This window comes from Passer domesticus, chromosome 33, assembly GCF_036417665.1.
Source record: "Passer domesticus isolate bPasDom1 chromosome 33, bPasDom1.hap1, whole genome shotgun sequence".
NCBI lineage: Eukaryota > Metazoa > Chordata > Aves > Passeriformes > Passeridae > Passer > Passer domesticus.
In genome coordinates, this window is record NC_087506.1 from 3,408,557 (window position 1) to 3,433,220 (window position 24,664).

Below are 24,664 nucleotides of genomic sequence, written 5' to 3' on the forward strand. Positions count from 1 at the left end.
CATCTTTCAATTCCACTACACTGTACCACGTGTAATTAGGGGGCAATTGACTCAACAAAGGATATGGGTTAGCTACTATGGGAAAATGAGGAATAGTTCTTTGATTTATTGCCCTTAAATCTTGAACCAGTCTGTAGCTCCTGTCAGATTTATTTACCGGTAAAATGGGAGTATTATGGGGTGGCATGCAAGGTTCTAATATTCCTTACCATATTAAATTTTCAGTTACTTGTTTTAATCCCCTCCGCCCCTCCAGTGATATTGTTTATTGCTTCACTCAGATTGGTATTTCTGGATTTTGTATTTCAACTTGAATGGGCGGAATGTTCAACCTCCCTACTTCACCTGAATGCCAAAAGGTATTATTAATTTCCAGATTATCCTCTTCATTTAAAGAATAGATTTTGAGTTTTCCTTCACAGGGGTTTATCTGTATTCCCAAGGCTATTGTTAAATCTCTGCCCAACAAATTATTCTCAGCCTCCGGGAGCAACAATAAGTCACTCACTCCAAATCTCTCATCTGTCTCTATTTGCACCCCTTTAAATACAGGAACTGAAAAAGCCTCTCCCTTAATTCCAATTACTGGAATTTTCTCCTGACTTATCTTACATCCCTGTGGTAATTTCCTTACTGTTGACCTAGAATCTCCCGTGTCCACTAAAAATATAATTTCTTCGCTATGGGGACCTATTTTTAACTTTATCAAGGGCTCTTCTGGTGGTGTTTCAGTCCCCTTCATTAAATAGAGCCCCTGACCACCCTAATCTTCCTGAAAATTTCCCTCATCTTGCTGCTTTTTCCTACAACTTTTTTGTAGGTGTCCCTTTTTATGACAATAAAAACAGGTGGGTCCTGTACCCATAAAGGCAGGGCAAGAATTTTGGAAGTGTCCCTTCTTGTGGCAGAAAAAGCACGTGGGTCCTGGGTTTCTAAAAAGAGGACCTGATGTCTGCTGTTTGTTCTTTCCTGAGGGTTTTTCTCTATTCAAAGCTGCCTGCATTTCTTTAACTGCTGCCACCAAGATTCTTGCATCTGCCCTCTGCTTCTCCTCATCCCTCTTTACATACACCTTTTGTGCTTCTCTCAGGAACTCCTGAAGCCCCCTGTCCCGCCAATCTTCTCGTTTCTCCAGCTTCTTTCTGATGTCTCCCCAAGATTTCGCCACAAACCGAGGTTTGAAAAGAACCTGCCCAGCTGCAGAATCAGCACCTATACCTGAATATAATTGCAAGTCCTCCTTTCATCTCTCTAACCATGCTGCCGGGGACTCATCCTTTCTTTGATGCTCACTCAAAGCTTTTCCCATATTTTGCCCCCTGGGCACTGCCTGCCAAATTCCTCGAATAATTGTCCACCAAAGATCACTCATATTCTGCTTATGTCCCACATCCTGGTTATTCCAATTTGGATCCTGCACAGGCCATTTCTGATCACCCCGCTCTGGTCCCTGATGTTCTCTGTCCCAAATCCGCATCCCTGCCTGTCAGATCATCTCTCTTTCTTCTCTGGTAAACAAAATTCCTAGGATAGACTGCAACTCCACCCAGGTATATGTGTTTGGTGCCAAAACCTCATCCAACTATTTTGCCACTCCAACGGGGTCCTCTGCATCTCGCCCATCTCCTTCTTAGACTCCCTGACATCCCCTGTATTTATGGGAGCACTCACACAACTAATAGGTGGTCCCTGTCCTGCATTTGCCATTGGAACCCCTCTAAGTGGGTAATAATCGATTTTCCCTTTCTTCCCCCTCATCTCCATCATTCTCCTCCCCTTGCCTCCCCCTGCCTCTGGTGCTGTGTGCCACTGGTTCCTCTTGAATAAGAGGTGCCTTTGGATTCACAGGGGGACCCTCAGACACTCGAGGCTGAGCTAGCTGCTTAGGTTGTCCATAGGGGGGTGGGAGATGATTCAATGGGTCTCACGGCTCCTGCCTGTTCCTTTTGACCGCTTGCTCTTTGCTTAATAAAGGATACAACGGGTAACCCTTACCTTCTTGCTTCTGAACAACAACCCACTTCTCCCCTCAGGGATCTGTAAGGCAGCATACTCACTCTCTTCCTGATTAACAGGCTCTTTGGAATTCACATATATATTTAGAGCCTGGCAAATCCAATCCTCAAATGATCCAAACTTAGGCCAATAGAAATTATTTTTCTGGATCATTTCCTTTGTCTATTCAAACATACAATACTTAATCATTTTCTGCTTACTTTTTCCCCTTCGGGATTCTCATTCATCTTAAAACTGTATCATCATCCCCAGCGGGCTGTCTTGAGGAATGCTCTCTTCTTGAGAATTTCCTTCACTGTCCTCAGATCCTCCAAATTCCTGCGAATTTTTCACACAATCCGCAGCCCCTGGGTTTAGGCACTTACTTTTTCCCTGACTTATCCCTTGCGGCACCAAACTCCAGTAGCAGGAGAATCTTGGTTTCTCACACTCACCCCGTGGTTCCACTGCCTCACTTACTCCTCTGTCACACTACCTTCTCAAACTACTTGTTCTACACCTATTTATTTTTCTCTCTTTCTCAATCTATTTCCACTTCTCTTTATTAATTTTCTCCTTCTTTCTCAATCTATTTCTACCTTCCTTTCTTCATTTATTTTACACTTTTCTGGTTACCTCTTCTCACTATTTAATCACATACTAAACCTCTAGCTATCAACTCTTCAAAGCAAATTGAACTAATTCAATCACTCTTCTTCTTAGTCTCCTTACTGAGTCACTCTCTGCTGCTCAAGCACCTTCCCACAGGTTCTTGGACCAGGGACTCCCTTCCTTCCTTGGTCAATCCCTCCCAGGGGCCTCCCTTGTTCACTTCTTGCTTTCTTCCTTTCTCGGCCGGTCTCCTGGCGGAGATCTCGCAAACGCGGTACCGGCAGCTCCCACTCACTTCGGGGGTCCAAGGCTGCCCAGCCCCCGTCTCAGATACTCCACACACACTCACACATGCACACAGCAGCCCCCCAGACCCAAAACCTCGTGATACTCACAGCCTCCTTTCCTCACGAGGGTCTTGGTGCACAAAGAAGTTTTATATGGGTACTCCCTTTCTCCTCTAAGCCGCCACTCTGATAGGAGACTCATTTGCGCGCTCATAATAACTAATTTGCTTACGCGTTATTGGAATTAAGGCTCTCTTTTCCAAGGGAGACTGGTCTAGTCTCAGGACCACTTAAAAGTCTGGTGGTGGGGAGCTCCTTTCCCGAGGGCTACCCATCTCCCCGGGACTTGGAGAGCCTTCCTGGGTGTCGGCACCAAAATTGTTCTATTTGCCTTTCTTCAGCCCCTCTGGGCTCAGAGTTGCTGCTCTTCTGGCTCAATCCTGCCTAAAGCCAGAGAGCTCGGCCTCCCCCACACCAACAGGAACAAGACTCGGCAAGCAGGCACTGGAGCTCAGTGCCTAAGGCTGAGGGGCCGCGGGCTCCAGTCTCGAGCACAGGGAGGGCATACGCCCAGCCCCACAACTCCTGGCCTCACCGCCCTGAAAGGCCGGGACCAGGGTTCCACACCTGATGCCAGGGGTTCCCTCCAAACGCCCACTGAGGAAGTGCCAGAGCAGCCGGCTGTCAGGAACAAGGCGGCTGCCAGGGGGCTGCTCATGGCCTCTGACACCCAATTGCTCAGGGCTTCCCAGTGCCCCAGCCCCTCAGGCTCTCCCCCAGCCCGGCCAAGCTTCCCAGCAGCAGCGCCGCAGCCCCACAGGAGCTCCAGAGGAGCCCCAGCCAGAGGCACCTGGGAGCCCTCAGCAATGCAGCCAGCAGCACACGGCCAGGAGGACACGGATGGCGCTTCCTGCCTGCCACAGGCCTTGTGGCCATCTCCAGGCACCGCTCCAGCAGGGATCCCTGCAGCTCCGGCCCTGCCCACCCGCTCTGCCGGCAGCACAAAGGCTTCAGCAGAACCACCACAGGCCAAGGGGCTTCTGGCCATTGTCCCTGCAGCACTGCACGCCTGGGCAGCTGGCTGAGTGCAAGCACCATTTTCCCCCTCCTCATCTATGCCCTGTGGATGCAGGGCAGCAAAAGAAACATCCTGGAGCCTGTGTATTATAACGCATTCTATATTTATAAAGTAAAAGCAAACAAAAAGGAGAACATTTTAGAAGAAAAAAAAAAATTCCCCATTACTCAGGGGGTCCCAGCAAAAAGAGCCTCTGGGATTAGTTCTCCACTGAGCTCCAGCAGCTCAGCCTGCGGAGATGCGAGAGACGCGGCCGAGCCTTCCACACCCTGCGCAGCTGATCTTGCAGCCTCTGGAACCTGGAGATTGGAGCCCGCTCTGCTGACCTCAGGATGCACAAGGTTTCAATGGCCAGGCTTCTGACACCAAGGCTGATGTCACTGGCCGTTTCTTCAAGGGCTGCAAGAGAAAGGAACAGAGTCACGGTCAGAACCTGGACCTGTGGGGATGCGAGCAGAGTCCCCTGCCAGGGCCATCCCAGCCGGCTCTTGCCATGGCCAGGAGGGAGCAGGGACCAAGGGGATCAGCCTGAAGCTGCTGGCTATGGATCCTCCACGTGGCCCTGAAATCTGTGTGTGCTCTGCCCAGAGCAGCCTTCCTCTGCACCGGGAGCAGAGCCCTCCACAGCCGGGGCAGGGCTTGCAGGTCTTCACCCGCCAACCACTGGTGTCAGCCCGCTGCCCTCACTCACCAGTGCAGATCATCAGGAGCTCTCCTGGCTGCCCCCTCAGGTGCCGCCCAGCCACCCCTGTGAACACAGAGCCTGTCAGGGCGGCAGCGGCACAGCTCCCTGCCAGCGGCGCTGCCAGCGCTGCGGCCACACGCCCTGCTGGCCCGGCAGGGCTCAGCCCGGGCCCTTGCCGCACGCTGCCGCCCAAGGGCACGGCTGCCAGAGGGCGGCAGCAGCGCCCGGGCCAGGCGGGGCTCCACGGCGCCGGGCCCGGATGGCGCTGCCGGGGCAGCGGGCGGGGCTGGGGCCGAGCTGCGGCGGGCCGGGGAGGGAGCCCGGCCTCGGGGCTCACCCATGAACCTGATGGCCGCCTCTCGCAGGGGCTCCTGGGGGCTCTCCAGGTAGCGCAGGGCCCGGCGCAGCTGCTCGGCCGCTCGGCTCGTGTCCTCTGCCAGCTGCAGAGAGCGGCAGCAGGGAAGGCTCGGCGTGGGCTCAGCCCCTGTGGCGGGCGCTCCCTGCGCCCAGCCCCGGCCTCCCCTGCCCGCACAGCCCTGAGGCGCGGCCAGCAGCCGCTGGCGCCGGGCTCCGCAGGGGGCAGAGGGCCGGCTGCTGCCCGGGGAGCCGCGGGGCCGCCCCGCAGCCCCGCCGCGCCGGGGCTCCATGGGCACCCGGCTCGGGCCCACAGCAGCCTGGAGAAGAGCCCGCGCGGCCTCTGGGTGCAGCAGCGGGCAGGGGCACAGCTGCCAGCCCCGCACACTGAGCACCGCGCTCAGGGGCCTTCTCCAGGCTGAGGTTGGGGATTCTCGGTTGTCCTTACCAGGCACTTGCTGAACTTCCACAGTTTTTCCTCCTTCACCAGCTTTTTTATATCCCTCCTCTTCAGGAACTTGGCTGCACAAAGCAGCGTTTCCCGAGAACACTGGAGAGCAGCAGAAACGTGGAGATGGCCCCACAGCCCAGGGCACAGGAGCATCCCAGTGCCACAGCCTGGGGGAGGCTGCAGCCTGCAAGGCGCCAGGACAGGAGGCAGCCCAGCCCCCTGCCAGGGAGACAGCAGCCGGCCATAAGTCCTCACCTCAGCAACAATCTGATTCTCATCATGGCAGTGGAAGTAGAGTGGCAGCAGGCTGTGGTGCACGGGTGACTTCAGGGCATGTTTTCCATCTTCCGTTAATAACTCCAGCATCTCTTGAAAGACCATCATGGAGCTCAGCTGCACCTGGCTATCATCCTGTATGAAAGCAAGAACGAAAGAGCTCAGCATCAGCTGCTTCGGGTCCAGCAGGGCACAGGCCTGCATCTCCACAGGGCACCAAGTGCCCGGGCAGCAGCCAGTGGCCGTGGCTGTGGGCACAGAGCCTTACGCGGTCAAAGAGTGGCAGGAGCGCCTCAGCCAGCTGCAGGGCAAGGGAGCTGGGTATTGGGGTACCATTATCCAGGAATAAATATCTGAGTAGGAGAATGGTCATCCTGATCACGTCACTATCATTTTCCTCCAGGAGCTCCACAAGACTTTCAGTCAGGCTCCACATTTTTTCAGCCTGTGTGGAACACAAGTTTGTGAAAGGCCACCCGGCTGCAGCAGGGCCTAGAGGCCAAAGCATGTCCTGAAGCACTCGGGCAGCTGAAGCGGGAGGCAGGAGAGCTGGGAGCAGCTGCCCCGGGCCCAAAGCCCAGCCAAGCCCAAGTGACAGCCTTTTCCAGCCCCACACTGCCGGCAGGGCTTCAGCCACTGGCCCCTTCTCACCATCAAGGGATTCTTGCCCAGCACCACGAGGCCTCGGAGGGCCAAGTGACGCCTCTCCCCGTCCTCGCTCCGCAGGTTCTTTGTCATGATCTCCAGAACACTGTCACTGCATTCCCTCAAGTCCAGGCACTCGAGGACCTGAAAGGCACAGGGCAGTGACAGGGCACCCGGCCAGCAGCAGCCCGGAACCGCACAGGGCTGGGCCCAGGCAGCAGCACAGGGCACGGGCACCGTCCCAGGCAGCTGCGGCTACGAGAGGGCAGAGAGCTGGGAGGCAGCTCAGCCAGGCAGCGCTGGCCTTCAGGCTCACCTCCACAAGGAACGCCAGGGCAGGGAAATCCCAGTATGGCATCTCTTTGCTGAGCAGGCCAAGCAGGTAGAATGCAATCCCACAACAAAAGTGTATGGATGACAGGCGAATTTCTCTGACAAGAGGAAAAAGGAAACCAGACCCTGAGCCAGTGGGGCAAACCTCTGCCAGGAGTGACGCACACAGTTCACATCTTTCCTCACCACCCTCCCAGCAAGGGGCCCTGGGCCATTTGGGAGTTGTTTGCTCCAGATCAGCCTCCTCTCCCAGCCTTTTCCAGTCTGCTTGGCCATCCCTCAGTGACAAGGGCCTCTGGCCCACAGCCACAGGGACTGTGTGGGGCACCCTGGGCACAGAGCACAAGTGGCTGGAGCAATGGGGAGAAGGGGGTCTCACCTGGCCAGCAGACCCACGGCATAGTGGTGGGTGTCAGCACAGAGCAGCGTGTCCCAGGCACCCTTGCGTTCCATTGCCACCACCACATCCTCACAGCGGAGAAGGCAGAGCAGGGACTTGAGGGTCCGCACTGCAAACCTGTGTGCAGAGCAAAGCCCAGGTCACACTGGGAGCACTGGCTCCTTCCCAGGCCACGTGGCAGGGACAGGAGCTCTAGGATGGGAGCACCTGTTGGGGCTGGTGGCAAGGCCGTGTTCTTCCTGGCATCCCTTCCAGAAGGTATCCACCTCTTCTGGCATATCCAGAGTGCTGAAGAACACTTGGAAGAGCAGGTGCACAAGCAGGTGTGGGAAATACACCTTCATTATACGTGGGATGCAGGGCACCTGGAGGACCTTCCACATCACCAGAGTTGCCTGCAAAGGACAAAGGCCCAGAGAGAGCGCTCAGTGCCGAGGTGTCCGTGCGGCAGGGCCCGAGCGTGGCAGGGAGAGGCCCGGAGAGACGCAGGGGGAGCAGGGGGCCTGGTGGCCCTGAAGCTGCCCCTGTGCGAGGTTTCAGGCCAGTGCCTGAGGCAGGGAGATGCAGTGGGGGAAGGAGGATGGAGAGCTGCTGGAGAGGCAGCCTTGGGGCCAGCAAAGGCCACTTGCAGAAACTCACAGCCAGGGCAAAGACACCCGTTTTGTCCCCATCGGAGGTGCACGTGCTGTGCTCCGGCCAGCTCCCCAGCACATCCAGGAGCACCAGCTGTGCCAGCTCCGCAGTCCTGCTTGAGCCCATGATGGTTTTCCACATGGCCGCGGCAGCTCTGCAGGGTTAGAGCTCTGTCTCAGGGGGGTGTCAGACACAGCACCGCTGGGAGCTGAGCTGGCTGCCAGTTCTGCCTCTGCCCTCTGCCCCTGGCCAGCAGCAGCCAGGCAGCCCAGCCCTGTGGGGACAGAGCCCTGAGGGGCAGGGAGGGAGCACGGCAGTAGGCTCGGGGGCTGACATGCCAGGGCTGGGAAAGGGAGCAGCCAGAGGGCCCTGGAAGTCTCTGCTGCTCAGACACCTGGGCCAGGCTGTGCAGGGTGATGGGCTGGGGAGCCCTGAGCCCTCTGGGCAGCTGGGCCCTTACCTGTCACAGGACGGGGCCACACGCAGGAGCGTCATGACCGCGTCATTTGTCAGTGCTTCAGTGAGATCCAGCAGGGCCATGTCCAGCCTGTGCTCAGCGGAATCATTGGCCAGGAGCCACTGGTGGATGTACCTCACCATGGCGGGCACCTGGAGAAGGCACAGTGAAACTTGGAAAGCTGCCAGAGGGAGCAATGTCCCCAGCTTCCCCAGAGATGTTCTTCCCATCCCACCACACTGTGATGGCCTCAAAGGCTCACAAGGACCAGCAGGTGTGGCTGGGGAGGCCAAGAAGTTCCTGGGAGGATGAAACGCTGGCCACAGGCTGCTTACTTGCTTTGGATGGTAACAATCTTCCTCTACAAGCATATACAGCAGGGCAGCACTGGTCTTGCTTTGGAAGATGGGCGAGTATGGTCTGTACGCAGTGCCCCTGGTGATGGTCTCTTCCTGCCGAATCCTCTTGATGAATTTGCAAACGAGCTGTAGGAGAAGGGCAAGAAGCCAGGGATGTTCCATGGAGTGCTCCACACACGGTGCTCGGCTGAGCAGGGACAGCAGGCCCAGCCCAGGTGGGCATGGCTGCAGGTACCTGCGCTGTTCTGCGGAAGCGGCCACGGCTGGATTGCTGCTCTTGTGTGCGCTCCACGGCTGCATCTGGCAAAGAGCAAGCACAGCCAGAGCTGAGGGGCTGCGGGAGAGGCCGGAGAACACAGCCCAGCCCTGCGCTCCCCAGGCAGGGACAGCCCCGGGATGCCCCAGGGGGATGGAGCACGGCCACTGCGGGGTGTCTGCCTGGGCCCTCTTCTGTCCTGTCCATGGGCATTTCCCCAGGGGATGGGATGGGATGGGATGGGATGGGATGGGATGGGATGGGACGGGACGGGATGGGATGGGATGGGATATGCCACAGGATGGGGCCAAGCTGGCTGCAGGCTCCAGTCCTACGGCCCAACTCTGCCACTCACCCTCCTGTGGTGGATGGAATGGCACCACCTCTTCAGTCTGCTCTGCTGTGGCAGCTCCAGAGCCTTCTTCCTCCTCCTCCACCCAGGCCATCCTAGGGTCTCTTGGGGGTCTCTGCTCCATGTCAGTGACTGGAGCTAGTAGCAGGACAGATGCCTTGGAAAAGCTCGGGAGCACCAAGTCCCACGCTCTGCCCTCGAGGGCACTGCCAAACAGAAGCCTCGGAAGGCCACAGGTCCCCAGGTCCTGAGGTCTGGCCTCAAGGTCAGCTGCAGGAACAACGCCTCAGAAAAGCTCCAGGTCAGACAGGAACGAGTGTGCTGTGCGGGGGCTCCTCACAGCACCGCTCTGTCCTGTCCTGTCCCGTCGCCTGCTCCTGCAAGCTGTGGAGTGTTCTTGTCACCCCCAGCTCCTATGTCACCACGTGTCACAAAGGACACACTCCTCCATTCCATGCCACCGTGACCGTGCTGCAGTGTGTCACAAAGGAACCTTGCACACACTGCCACCTGCCCTGGGGCCGCCCCCAGCCCACCCAAAGTGGCCCCGGTTGGCAGGAATCCCTGGCCCCAAGTGTCTAAGGCAGCCCGACAGGATCTTTAGGAAGGGCTCAGCCCATCAGCAAACGCTGCCCTGCTCTGCGGGCTCAGGGCAGCAGAAGGAGTCCCCAGGGCTGCCGAGGCAGCTGCGCTGGCAAGGGCACAGGGCCTTCCAGGGAAGCTGGCATGGCCTCCTTGGGACACGTCCCGGCTGCTGGCCATCCTAAACCCGCGGCTGTGACAGGCACAGGGAACGTGTGGGCCAGGGCACCAATGCTGCTCTGAGCCCTGGGGCCCGGGCAGCGCTGCCATCAGCAGGTGTGGCAGAGTCCCCGCCCAAGCAGAGCTGCCACCCCCGGAGCCCTGGCAGCGCTGCTGCCCCTCTCCTGCCCCAGAGACCTGTGCCCCGGGGGGCTTGTGTGCCACAGGGAGCCAAAGCCCACGTGCACTGGGGGCTGTGCTCCTCCCTGCAGGGGCTGTTGGCAGCAGCACCTGGAGCTCTGCTGCAACACTTGGTGTCTGTCAGAAGCTGGTACTACATGCTGGAAGTGTTTTCTCATTAAAGTAATTTCCTGCAGCACAAAAGCCTCTTTACCGTGATGACACAGAAGAATCTGGCATTAAAGACTCCTCACTTCAGGAAAGCTTTACTTTCCATTTCTCAACTCAAGTAGTTCCAAAAAAGTTGCAAACTCCCCCAATCAATTGTGATGGCCTGAGAACATGAGAGTTGGAAATTGCCTTCCCCTCTCAAAGCAGCAACTCATGTGCCTTGATGTCATGCATTGGGAGTCACTTTACAAACATCACACTACCCAGAGGTGAACAGAAGGCCATTCTTTCCTTTCAAATGGTTTTCAATGAACGGATGATAACATCCTCATTCCCTTAAGGAATAGAAGCTCTAAAAGAATGCAAGTCCTCTTCTTCCCTGCAGGATAATCAGGACCATGAACAGACATAGTCACAGGTATTCTTTCTGCCCTCCATAACCAATGCTCCACCAAACCACAGATGCTGTCTTCAAACTGACTCCAATTCCAGCCTAGACCTCTCCCCTTCCAGACAACTCCTTCCCCAACCTGCCCCCCAATACCAGTCCCCCCAAACACCCGCACAGGAGCCCTCAACACCCCGCCAGGACCCCCAGCTGTCCCTGTCCCTCCGCAGAGCTTTCCCAGCCTCCAGCAGACCCCCTGGTTCCCTGCACGTGCCGTGGGATGGCCCTCAGGAGGATCTGCTCCAAGGCCTTTCCTGGGAGCAAGCTCAGGCTGCCAGGCCCATGGTTCCTGGATCATCCTTCCCACCGAGCCTTCCTGTGCACGGCTGTTCCCTTGGCACATTTGTGCTCGGCTGGGACTTCTCCACTCAGCCAGGGCTGCTGCTAAAGGATGGAGAGCAGCCTGGCAAGCTCTTCCTCCAGCTGCCTCTTTCCTCTTGGGGGAGGTAGAACATTCCACAGGCAAGAAACTGGTGCCACCACAGACCCTGGATCCATGCTGGGACAGACAAGGACATGAAGTATGTCATATGGAAAAACTCTTTATCACTAACCGCTCGCATTTGTTCTGTCTGTTCCTTTGTTACCCGTGGTATAAAGCAATACTCACTTGTTTGTCATACACAGAGGCCCCCGCCTACACAGCTCATTCACACCATGTGGGTTCAAGTCTGATGGGTGCCTTGCACAGGTGGCACAGGGAGTCCCACCTACACGGTCCCGGGTCGGGGCGAGCGTCCCCTTGGTGGGTTAGAGTCCCAGAGTTCGGGAGTGGTATGCTAACTGGCATTGATTAAATGTGGCTGGAATTTGGACTGGGAGCTGGTTTAGAGAGTTTATTAAGTCTGGTATAATATCGTGTGTGTGTCCATGTGTTAAATCTGTCAATGCAACATCTTTTATTCTTTGCTTATGTGAAGATAAGGAAGGGAATGTGCTCAACACTGTTACCTTTTTCCTTTGGGGATGGAATGCTATTAATTGGAGTAGAAGTAGTCAGAAAATTGAGTGTGTGTTCCAAGGTTAATCTCTAAGAATGCAAGAAGTGGAGACACAGTCTCAGAGCGAAACAGCGTTGTATGGTTGTCCTGGGTTGACTATATGATGCTTTTATCCCCAGTCGTCTTGTTCTGTTTATACTGAATAATAAGTTTTACACCTTTAAGACTCTCTTCCAGACAGTGAAGAAGGGAGGGAAGAAGGGCGCAGTTTGTTTTCAGACTGCTCTCACTCCTACACAATCCTGCTCCTGGACTGTGTTGTCTGCGGATGGACAGACAGCCGGACAGAGCTCCTTTTTTCCCTTTTTCTTGCTTTTAGTTAGTTTTAGCTAGCTGAGGCAAAGAAGTTCTCCGGATTGTGATTTTTTCCTTTTTTCTTGGACCTGTTCAAGCCTGCTCTGCACTGAACACCCAGAAGAGCACCGGCAGCTCCACCTGTGGCCCCCCTGGCTGGGCCTGGGCAGCAGCATTTCCAGCACCAGAGAGACTGATCAAAGACTGAGTGAGCCGAGCTGCAACCCGGGGAGGGGACTGTTCTGAGTTTGCTTTCCTTGGATCAGTGAGAAGTTTTATTGTTTAATATTGTTTGGTTTCTATTGTTTAATAAACAGGTTTCTTTCCACTTTTCTCCAAGGAGATATTTTCTCCCGAACCGGTTGGAGGGGGGAGGGGCAATTGAATCTGCTTTTGTAGAGAAGCCCCTTTGGGGGTTATCTCCCAAACTTCCCTAAACCAGGACACTGCATCAAATAAATCAACACATTGTGAGCAGAGGAGCAAGAGGATGCTCCTCTCCACAAATCCAGCCTGGGGACCAGGTATATGTCAAATCCCCTGGGGGAAAGCCTCTTATCCCAAAATGGAAAGGACTCTATTTGGTACTTTTAATCACTTATACAGCCTTTAAAGCTTGAAGCGTTCACCTCTTGGCTACACTGTTCCAGAATTAAAAGACTTCTGCAAAAGGCAAGAGGAGTCCCCAACTGGACCTCAGAAAGAACAGAAGAAACCAAGATGCGCTTCACACCATCATCATCTTCCCGATATTTCTGATCAGAATCCAAGCCACAGTAGGTGACTGTCATGACATCATGATCTCCTTGGCCTGCGAGATCCTGCTAGATGGAACATTCAAAAATATTTGGGACCTAATTGGCTAAAAGGGAATAATAATGTAAAAACACTTTATGCTATTTTAAGGATTAATGAATGAGCAGTTGAAGATTGAGGGAAACCTGACTCCATGCCAGCCTTTCTTGTCCCACCTGAAAGCAGGACCTCTATGGCGTGTGAATTTGAAACTCACAAACCTCTTTTAGACGAGATTACTACAGTGACCATGCGCATCCGTGACCTTTCTAAAAAGCAGCATGTGAATCCATTTTCATGTGATTCCTATCAGGATTTTTGTGCTATGCAAATTAAAATGGGAGACTATAACCTAGCACAAGATAGTTCCCTTCTTCTGCAGTGCACAGGTGGGGTGGGAGGACCATCATCACACAGAGATACAGGAATTGAGCCTGCCAGGAGTGCGACCCAACGAATATTGTTTCCAGCAGGCAGCTCTTGTGCCACTAGAATAATAAATTGTCCTGCTGGTATGCTTAGTACATGGAACAGGTCTCATAGAGGATCTGCTTTTGAGAACTGAATTTCATTCTTGGCTTATTCCAGGCCATCAGAAATAGTCACCAATCAAGTTGGAGGGGAAGCCGGGAGCACAATCATCCTGTTAGGGTATATCATGCCCAATGTCATGACCGTGTGATGGCAACCCAGATATGAATGGAATCCTGACAGCACAACTACATCCTCTTATGGGCTGAGGTACTCAGAATACTCAGCCATTTGTACTGGGAAATTTAGTAAAGTAAGTGTAATTTGTAATACTACCAGGGGCCAGTGTAAGGTTTCTGAAGGTTTCTGAAACGCTTGCCTAAAGGCAGGCAATGTATCTGAAGAAACCTGTTACCATGCCTTGGGTACTCGACAAGGAGCGAAACAGAATGGGTCACACAACAGGCATTTAAAATTAAAACAAACAACTTTACATGAGCAAACAATGGCATAGCACGGGATCCATGTGTGAAATAATATAGTCTTTCACTCTGTGGTAAGAAAAACAAATGAACAATTGTTGCTTCTAAATCCAAGGTACTCTCTGAAAATGCTGGAGGTAAAGATACAGGCTAATAGATCCAAAATTAAACAGCAATACTACCCATTCATACAGCAAAGCCTAAAAGGCTGGGAGACATGGATACATTCCCAGACACCAAATCATAGGTCTAAAAAAGGCTTAAGGGGATGGTTTGGGTCTGAACTGGGAATATGAAATTCTATTGATCAAGAAGTCTTAGCCAATAAATGAAGCACTGTGAATTCTTATATTGGACAGACACAAACTCCTCTCAGATCAGCCCTGCTAACACTTGCCCAAACCCACAGCCTGGCAGCTAACCTATTAACCACCCTGGCCAACAATACACAGCAGGATTGTTTCCAGCAGGTGTTGGCTTTATGGGGAAACTACAGGGTAACATTTCTTTAGCATTTCAATGTAGACCAGCTCAGCTGTGGCTACAGTCTGTAATCTCAGGAAAACTTAAAAAAAGGAGAGCTGGGGGAAATTACCATGAGAATTAACTAAATCATGCCTAAAAATGAAACCACAAAGGAGTTTGAAAAAGACTTCCACACTTGGTGGCAATTGGTCAGTTTCACATAGAATGAACAGAACCCTGCAGTCTTTTACATTAACCATTAAGAATGCAACAAAATACTGTGTAATTCCAATTTTGGCCTGTGTGAGATCTGCTTGCACAACTATTACAACAGATTCATTTAATGAAACTGCTAATGGTACTACCTTCTCTATTTGTAATTCACAACCAAAAGTGGATGTGACTTGAGCTGCACCACACAATAACTTCTCTTCAGATTATGCAGAATGTGTACGATGTGTATCATGAAGCACCCAAATTCCAAACTGGAAGGAACATTGATGTACTAAAACAAATGCTGTACCAGCCTAATATAGAATGGCTAGTGGCAGAAGTCAAAAATGCATCTCACAGAGCCTTATGGACACTCAAACTGGTATCAAAGAAGTTACCAAAATCATCACCAAAATAGGGAAAGTTAGAGAACATCATGAGTCAGATGTCTTCTTGTGATGGACAAATCTGCAATCACCAACAGCTCCTCAGATTTTTAGCTTCCTCAGAAAAGCCGTTCTACTTTTTAAAAAAATGAACCCTCCTCTAAACCATCATGAACCTATGGATGTGGTAGAAAATTAAAAGAGCAGCATAACAGTACATATGTCCTGTGGACTGTGGAGGGAATCTTGCAAAAGAATTTGCATCAGGATAAAGAGAAGGGGAGGATGAAACAAGGCCTTTGTTTGACACAAGCACAAGCAATTCACATAAGCAAACAAGTACTTAGCACAGACACAGGTAAGTACTTAGCACCAGTTAGCATAAGAAAAACCTGGCGGGCCTAACGTGACAGGAGAGGGACTTGAAAAAAGCTTTAGACACATTCTAGCAGAAGAAGGAAGGGCAAGTAGGGAATGAGCCCTGTGCAGGGAAGCCATGAGGAAGAAGTGCTGCTTTAGGCCATGGAGACCGCTCTGGCCAGCGCCTGCACATCAGCTTCAAGTACAGGAATCTGACAGAATGTATTTCTAACCCCCTGCCTATGCAATCACCTCAGCAGGGTGAAGATGGATGGTATTTTTGATGCAATTCCTACATCAACCCACTGAAATTTATACATGGCAGAGAAGCATTTTGGTGGGGTGCAGACCCCTGCCCTCCCGTCAGCTCAAGAAAAGGGCTTTTGGTGGACAGTGCATTTGTCTGCAGATTTCTTTGAATTAGGGAGACCCCTCGGGACTGCTGTATCCTGAGGGAACACCATGGGCCCTGACCTGTGCCTCAGCTTCCAGGGCTGCTCTTGGCCAGCATCCTGACGTGGATGCAGGACAGCTGCCAGGCACTGCTGGGACCCAGCGGGACAGGACCGGCTGTCTCGTGCCCACGGAGCCCCCCTCACACAGCCAGGGCCACCCCGAAACCAGACAAAGGCTCACGTGTCAGCAGAGAGGAGCAAGGAGCACTGGGCTCCTCTCAGGGGATCTCAGCAGGGTGCTCCAGTGGGAGGGGCAGGCAGGCCACCCACCTTCAGGGCATCCCCTGCATCAACAGGGCGTGCATTTTGGCCTTTTCATCCCTCCACACCAGAACCAGGCCTGACATCTCCTCCTCTGCAGTTTTTACACTTAGGACGTCATCTCACGCTTGGCCAGTGCATCAGATGAGGCCGCAATGACTTCTGATACCACCTCCATGCCAACCACAGCTCCACTGTGTGCTGTTCCTCTTTCACAGGTTAACTTCCCATCAATTGACCAATCCATTGTTTCTCTCAAGGGTCACATTCCCACCAGTTCAACCATAAGGTTTCCTTCACTGTCTGTTCTTCATTATCTTGCTGACGTGCACAGCAGCAGATCAAATGTGGCAGGGCCTTAGACACGACTTGGCTCCTGACACACAGGCTCCTTGTGCCACTGCTGGCCTTCCGTGTGCTCAGCAGGATCCGTACCTGCACAGGGTTGTGAAACTGCACCTTCAGCACAGGGACCGTGCCAGCCTGAGCTGCCCTCGTTCCTCTGGGTCTGTGCACAAAACACGGCGTGGCAGAGAACGGCAGCAGGGGCCTGTGTGTCCCAGGGCCCCGGATTTGTTCTGCTGCAGCTCCACAGGGATGCAGGCAAAGTGAAGGAGCCAAACTGTTTATTAATAGAAGGCGAAGCAAAGGGATGAGCTGGGAGGGAGAAAAGGGGAAGGGCAGGATCTGAGGACTAGAGGGAAAGAGCCGTGAACAGGGAGGGAGAATGGAGGGAAAAAGAAGGGATGGGCAGAGTCTGAGGGCTGGAGGGTGGGAGCTATCTATAAGCAAGGAGAGGGCTGAAGCCATGCAAGTTTCCCACAGGCTCAGCTGTGCCAATCATCAGCGGTGCCTGGAGCTCCAGCTGGTCTCTTCTGGTCTCAAGGCAGTCTCATCTTCCATGGCATTTGCAGGTCTTCTACAAACTCTGGTTCTTCTGTGGCAGTTCTGCAGCTCTCCCACTGACTATCTGTTGAACTAACATGTATGCCTGGGAAGGGCTGTCATCTCTCCTCAGGGCTTGAAGGGCTGGAACGGAGAGGAACAGAGCCATGGTCAGAGCCTGGATCGGTGGGAATCCTAGGAGACCATCCTGCCAGGGCCATCCCACCCAGCTCTGGCCATGGCCACAAGAGAGGGGGTGTCAAGTGGATCAGCTGGCCACGAATCTGCCGCCCCCCCCCTTCTAGGCCATTCCCACTGACTAAGAAGATACCTTTGGGCAACTCAAAAGATTTCAAGAGATTTTCTAATGCTCTCCCAAAAAGATTGGGTGACTCCGTGAAACCTTGCGGTAGCACCATCCACCCAAGCTGTTCCCTTCTACCTGTATCCGGATCTTCCCACTCAAAGGCAAAATAATCTCTACTGCCCTCATCCAAAGGGCAAGTCCAAAAGGCATCTTTCAATTCCACTACACTGTACCACGTGTAATTAGGGGGCAATTGACTCAACAAAGGATATGGGTTAGCTACTATGGGAAAAGGAGGAATAGTTCTTTGATTTATTGCCCTTAAATCTTGAACCAGTCTGTAGCTCCTGTCAGATTTATTTACCGGTAAAATGGGAGTATTATGGGGTGGCATGCAAGGTTCTAATATTCCTTACCATATTAAATTTTCAGTTACTTGTTTTAATCCCCTCCGCCCCTCCAGTGATATTGTTTATTGCTTCACTCAGATTGGTATTTCTGGATTTTGTATTTCAACTTGAATGGGCGGAATGTTCAACCTCCCTGCTTCACCTGAATGCCAAAAGGTATTATTAATTTCCAGATTATCCTCTTCATTTAAAGAATAGATTTTGAGTTTTCCTTCACAGGGGTTTATCTGTATTCCCAAGGCTATTGTTAAATCTCTGCCCAACAAATTATTCTCAGCCTCCGGGAGCAACAATAAGTCACTCACTCCAAATCTCTCATCTGTCTCTATTTGCACCCCTTTAAATACAGGAACTGAAAAAGCCTCTCCCTTAATTCCAATTACTGGAATTTTCTCCTGACTTATCTTACATCCCTGTGGTAATTTCCTTACTGTTGACCTAGAATCTCCCGTGTCCACTAAAAATATAATTTCTTCGCTATGGGGACCTATTTTTAACTTTATCAAGGGCTCTTCTGGTGGTGTTTCAGTCCCCTTCATTTAATAGAGCCCCTGACCACCCTAATCTTCCTGAAAATTTCCCTCATCTTGCTGCTTTTTCCTACAACTTTTTTGTAGGTGTCCCTTTTTATGACAATAAAAACAGGTGGGTCCTGTACCCATAAAGGCAGGGCAAGAATTTTGGAAGTGTCCCTTCTTGTGGCAGAAAAAGCACGTGGGTCCTGGGTTTCTAAAAAGAGGACCTGATGTCTGCTGTTTGTTCTTTCCTGAGGGTTTTTCTCTATTCAAAGCTGCCTGCATTTCTTTAACTGCTGCCACCAAGATTCTTGCATCTGCCCTCTGCTTCTCCTCATCCCTCTTTACATACACCTTTTGTGCTTCTCTCAGGAACTCCTGAAGCCCCCTGTCCCGCCAATCTTCTCGTTTCTCCAGCTTCTTTCTGATGTCTCCCCAAGATTTCGCCACAAACCGAGGTTTGAAAAGAACCTGCCCAGCTGCAGAATCAGCATCTATACCTGAATATAATTGCAAGTCCTCCTTTCATCTCTCTAACCATGCTGCCGGGGACTCATCCTTTCTTTGATGCTCACTCAAAGCTTTTCCCATATTTTGCCCCCTGGGCACTGCCTGCCAAATTCCTCGAATAATTGTCCACCAAAGATCACTCATATTCTGCTTATGTCCCACATCCTGGTTATTCCAATTTGGATCCTGCACAGGCCATTTCTGATCACCCCGCTCTGGTCCCTGATGTTCTCTGTCCCAAATCCGCATCCCTGCCTGTCAGATCATCTCTCTTTCTTCTCTGGTAAACAAAATTCCTAGGATAGACTGCAACTCCACCCAGGTATATGTGTTTGGTGCCAAAACCTCATCCAACTATTTTGCCACTCCAACGGGGTCCTCTGCATCTCGCCCATCTCCTTCTTAGACTCCCTGACATCCCCTGTATTTATGGGAGCACTCACACAACTAATAGGTGGTCCCTGTCCTGCATTTGCCATTGGAACCCCTCTAAGTGGGTAATAATCGATTTTCCCTTTCTTCCCCCTCATCTCCATCATTCTCCTCCCCTTGCCTCCCCCTGCCTCTGGTGCTGTGTGCCACTGGTTCCTCTTGAATAAGAGGTGCCTTTGGATTCACAGGGGGACCCTCAGACACTCGAGGCTGAGCTAGCTGCTTAGGTTGTCCATAGGGGGGTGGGAGATGATTCAATGGGTCTCACGGCTCCTGCCTGTTCCTTTTGACCGCTTGCTCTTTGCTTAATAAAGGATACAACGGGTAACCCTTACCTTCTTGCTTCTGAACAACAAACCCACTTCTCCCCTCCGGGATCTGTAAGGCAGCATACTCACTCTCTTCCTGATTAACAGGCTCTTTGGAATTCACATATATATTTAGAGCCTGGCAAATCCAATCCTCAAATAATCCAAATTTAGGCCAATAGAAATTATTTTTCTGGATCATTTCCTTTGTCTATTCAAACATACAATACTTAATCATTTTCTGCTTACTTTTTCCCCTTCGGGATTCTCATTCATCTTAAAACTGTATCATCATCCCCAGCAGGCTGTCTCGAGGAATGCTCTCTTCTTGAGAATTTCCTTCACTGTCCTCAGATCCTCCAAATTTCTGCGAATTTTTCACACAATCCGCAGCCCCTGGGTTTAGGCACTTACTTTTTCCCTGACTTATCCCTTGCGGCACCAAACTCCAGTAGCAGGAGAATCTTGGTTTCTCACACTCACCCCATGGTTCCACTGCCTCACTTATTCCTCTGTCACACTACCTTCTCAAACTACTTGTTCTACACCTATTTATTTTTCTCTCTTTCTCAATCTATTTCCACTTCTCTTTTTTAATTTTCTCCTTCTTTCTCAATCTATTTCTACCTTCCTTTCTTCATTTATTTTACACTTTTCTGGTTACCTCTTCTCACTATTTAATCACATACTAATCCTCTAGCTATCAACTCTTCAAAGCAAATTGAACTAATTCAATCACTCTTCTCCTTAGTTTCCTTACTGAGTCACTCTCTGCTGCTCAAGCACCTTCCCACAGGTTCTTGGACCAGGGACTCCCTTCCTTCCTTGGTCAATCCCTCCCAGGGGCCTCCCTTGTTCACTTCTTGCTTTCTTCCTTTCTCGGCCGGTCTCCTGGCGGAGATCTCGCAAACGCGGTAGCGGCAGCTCCCACTCACTTCGGGGGTCCAAGGCTGCCCAGCCCCCGTCTCAGATACTCCACACACACTCACACATGCACACAGCAGCCCCCCAGACCCAAAACCTCGTGATACTCACAGCCTCCTTTCCTCACGAGGGTCTTGGTGCACAAAGAAGTTTTATATGGGTACTCCCTTTCTCCTCTAAGCCGCCACTCTGATAGGAGCCTCATTTGCGCGCTCATAATAACTAATTTGCTTACGTGTTATTGGAATTAAGGCTCTCTTTTCCAAGGGAGACTGGTCTAGTCTCAGGACCACTTAAAAGTCTGGTGGTGGGGAGCTCCTTTCCCGAGGGCTACCCATCTCCCCGGGACTTGGAGAGCCTTCCTGGGTGTCGGCACCAAAATTGTTCTATTTGCCTTTCTTCAGCCCCTCTGGGCTCAGAGTTGCTGCTCTTCTGGCTCAATCCTGCCTAAAGCCAGAGAGCTCGGCCTCCCCCACACCAACAGGAACAAGACTCGGCAAGCAGGCACTGGAGCTCAGTGCCTAAGGCTGAGGGGCCGCGGGCTCCAGTCTCGAGCACAGGGAGGGCACACGCCCAGCCCCACAACTCCTGGCCTCACAGCCCTGAAAGGCCGGGACCAGGGTTCCACACCTGATGCCAGGGGGTCCCTCCAAACGCCCACTGAGGAAGCGCCAGAGCAGCCGGCTGTCAGGAACAAGGCAGCTGCCAGGGGGCTGCTCATGGCCTCTGACACCCAATTGCTCAGGGCTTCCCAGTGCCCCAGCCCCTCAGGCTCTCCCCCAGCCCGGCCAAGCTTCCCAGCAGCAGCGCCGCAGCCCCACAGGAGCTCCAGAGGAGCCCCAGCCAGAGGCACCTGGGAGCCCTCAGCAATGCAGCCAGCAGCACACGGCCAGGAGGACACGGATGGCGCTTCCTGCCTGCCACAGGCCTTGTGGCCATCTCCAGGCACCGCTCCAGCAGGGATCCCTGCAGCTCCGGCCCTGCCCACCCGCTCTGCCGGCAGCACAAAGGCTTCAGCAGAACCACCACAGGCCAAGGGGCTTCTGGCCATTGTCCCTGCAGCACTGCACGCCTGGGCAGCTGGCTGAGTGCAAGCACCATTTTCCCCCTCCTCATCTATGCCCTGTGGATGCAGGGCAGCAAAAGAAACATCCTGGAGCCTGTGTATTATAACGCATTCTATATTTATAAAGTAAAACAAAGAAAAGGGAGAACATTTTAGAAGAAAAAAAAAAATTCCCCATTACTCAGGGGGTCCCAGCAAAAAGAGCCTCTGGGATTAGTTCTCCACTGAGCTCCAGCAGCTCAGCCTGCGGAGACGCGAGAGACGCGGCCGAGCCTTCCACACCCTGCGCAGCTGATCTTGCAGCCTCTGGAACCTGGAGATTGGAGCCCGCTCTGCTGACCTCAGGATGCACAAGGTTTCAATGGCCAGGCTTCCGACACCAAGGCTGATGTCACTGGCCATTTCTTCAAGGGCTGCAAGAGAAAGGAACAGAGTCACGGTCAGAACCTGGACCTGTGGGGATGCGAGCAGAGTCCCCTGCCAGGGCCATCCCAGCCGGCTCTTGCCATGGCCAGGAGGGAGCAGGGACCAAGGGGATCAGCCTGAAGCTGCTGGCTATGGATCCTCCACGTGGCCCTGAAATCTGTGTGTGCTCTGCCCAGACCAGCCTTCCTCTGCACCGGGAGCAGAGCCCTCCACAGCCGGGGCAGGGCTTGCAGGTCTTCACCCGCCAACCACTGGTGTCAGCCCGCTGCCCTCACTCACCAGTGTAGATCATCAGGAGCTCTCCTGGCTGCCCCCTCAGGTGCCGCCCGGCCACCCCTGTGAACACAGAGCCTGTCAGGGCGGCAGCGGCACAGCTCCCTGCCAGCGGCGCTGCCAGCGCTGCGGCCACACGCCCTGCTGGCCCGGCAGGGCTCAGCCCGGGCCCTTGCCGCACGCTGCCGCCCAAGGGCACGGCTGCCAGAGGGCGGCAGCAGCGCCCGGGCCAGGCGGGGCTCCACGGCGCCGGGCCCGGATGGCGCTGCCGGGGCAGCGGGCGGGGCTGGGGCCGAGCTGCGGCGGGCCGGGGAGGGAGCCCGGCCTCGGGGCTCACCCATGAACCTGATGGCCGCCTCTCGCAGGGGCTCCTGGGGGCTCTCCAGGTAGCGCAGGGCCCGGCGCAGCTGCTCGGCCGCTCGGCTCGTGTCCTCTGCCAGCTGCAGAGAGCGGCAGCAGGGAAGGCTCGGCGCGGGCTCAGCCCCTGTGGCGGGCGCTCCCTGCGCCCAGCCCCGGCCTCCCCTGCCCGCACAGCCCTGAGGCGCGGCCAGCAGCCGCTGGCGCCGGGCTCCGCAGGGGGCAGAGGGCCGGCTGCTGCCCGGGGAGCCGCGGGGCCGCCCCGCAGCCCCGCCGCGCCGGGGCTCCATGGGCACCCGGCTCGGGCACACAGCAGCCTGGAGAAGAGCCCGCGCGGCCTCTGGGAGCAGCAGCGGGCAGGGGCACAGCTGCCAGCCCCGCACACTGAGCACCGCGCTCAGGGGCCTTCTCCAGGCTGAGGTTGGGGATTCTCGGTCGTCCTTACCAGGCACTTGCTGAACTTCCACAGTTTTTCCTCCTTCACCAGCTTTTTTATATCCCTCCTCTTCAGGAACTTGGCTGCACAAAGCAGCGTTTCCCGAGAACACTGGAGAGCAGCAGAAACGTGGAGATGGCCCCACAGCCCAGGGCACAGGAGCATCCCAGTGCCACAGCCTGGGGGAGGCTGCAGCCTGCAAGGCGCCAGGACAGGAGGCAGCCCAGCCCCCTGCCAGGGAGACAGCAGCCGGCCATAAGTCCTCACCTCAGCAACAATCTGATTCTCATCATGGCAGTGGAAGTAGAGTGGCAGCAGGCTGTGGTGCACGGGTGACTTCAGGGCATGTTTTCCATCTTCCGTTAATAACTCCAGCATCTCTTGAAAGACCATCATGGAGCTCAGCTGCACCTGGCTATCATCCTGTATGAAAGCAAGAACAAAAGAGCTCAGCATCAGCTGCTTCGGGTCCAGCAGGGCACAGGCCTGCATCTCCACAGGGCACCAAGTGCCCGGGCAGCAGCCAGTGGCCGTGGCTGTGGGCACAGAGCCTTACGCGGTCAAAGAGTGGCAGGAGCGCCTCAGCCAGCTGCAGGGCGAGGGAGCTGGGTATTGGGGTACCATTATCCAGGAATAAATATCTGAGTAGGAGAATGGTCATCCTGATCACGTCACTATCATTTTCCTCCAGGAGCTCCACAAGACTTTCAGTCAGGCTCCACATTTTTTCGGCCTGTGTGGAACACAAGTTTGTGAAAGGCCACCCGGCTGCAGCAGGGCCTAGAGGCCAAAGCATGTCCTGAAGCACTCGGGCAGCTGAAGCGGGAGGCAGGAGAGCTGGGAGCAGCTGCCCCGGGCCCAAAGCCCAGCCAAGCCCAAGTGACAGCGTTTTCCAGCCCCACACTGCCGGCAGGGCTTCAGCCACTTCCCCCTTCTCACCATCAAGGGATTCTTGCCCAGCACCACGAGGCCTCGGAGTGCCAAGTGACGCCTCTCCCCGTCCTCGCTCCGCAGGTTCTTTGTCATGATCTCCAGAACACTGTCGCTGCATTCCCTCAAGTCCAGGCACTCGAGGACCTGAAAGGCACAGGGCAGTGACAGGGCACCCGGCCAGCAGCAGCCCGGAACCGCACAGGGCTGGGCCCAGGCAGCAGCACAGGGCACGGGCACCGTCCCAGGCAGCTGCGGCTACGAGAGGGCAGAGAGCTGGGAGGCAGCTCAGCCAGGCAGCGCTGGCCTTCAGGCTCACCTCCACAAGGAACGCCAGGGCAGGGAAATCCCAGTATGGCATCTCTTTGCTGAGCAGGCCAAGCAGGTAGAATGCAATCCCACAACAAAAGTGTATGGATGACAGGCGAATTTCTCTGACAAGAGGAAAAAGGAAACCAGACCCTGAGCCAGTGGGGCAAACCTCTGCCAGGAGTGACGCACACAGTTCACATCTTTCCTCACCACCCTCCCAGCAAGGGGCCCTGGGCCATTTGGGAGTTGGTTGCTCCAGATCAGCCTCCTCTCCCAGCCTTTTCCAGTCTGCTTGGCCATCCCTCAGTGACAAGGGCCTCTGGCCCACAGCCACAGGGACTGTGTGGGGCACCCTGGGCACAGAGCACAAGTGGCTGGAGCAATGGGGAGAAGGGGGTCTCACCTGGCCAGCAGACCCACGGCATAGTGGTGGGTGTCAGCACAGAGCAGCGTGTCCCAGGCACCCTTGCGTTCCATTGCCACCACCACATCCTCACAGCGGAGAAGGCAGAGCAGGGACTTGAGGGTCCGCACTGCAAACCTGTGTGCAGAGCAAAGCCCAGGTCACACTGGGAGCAGTGGCTCCTTCCCAGGCCACGTGGCAGGGACAGGAGCTCTAGGATGGGAGCACCTGTTGGGGCTGGTGGCAAGGCCGTGTTCTTCCTGGCATCCCTTCC

At 54.0% G+C, this 24,664-nt stretch overlaps 2 long non-coding RNA genes across 2 annotated transcripts; both read right to left on the reverse strand.

Moving 5' to 3' along the window:
• Positions 1 to 5,056: 5,056 nt before the first annotated feature.
• LOC135288576 (uncharacterized) lies at positions 5,057 to 5,848 on the reverse strand. Its single transcript, XR_010351632.1, has 3 exons — positions 5,718 to 5,848; positions 5,460 to 5,561; positions 5,057 to 5,097 (listed from the first exon to the last, which is right to left on the reverse strand). It is a non-coding gene; the product is annotated as an uncharacterized LOC135288576 (long non-coding RNA).
• A 16,503-nt stretch (positions 5,849 to 22,351) lies between these two features.
• On the reverse strand, positions 22,352 to 23,149 carry LOC135288562 (uncharacterized). Its single transcript, XR_010351621.1, has 3 exons — positions 23,013 to 23,149; positions 22,755 to 22,856; positions 22,352 to 22,392 (listed from the first exon to the last, which is right to left on the reverse strand). It is a non-coding gene; the product is annotated as an uncharacterized LOC135288562 (long non-coding RNA).
• Positions 23,150 to 24,664: the final 1,515 nt, after the last annotated feature.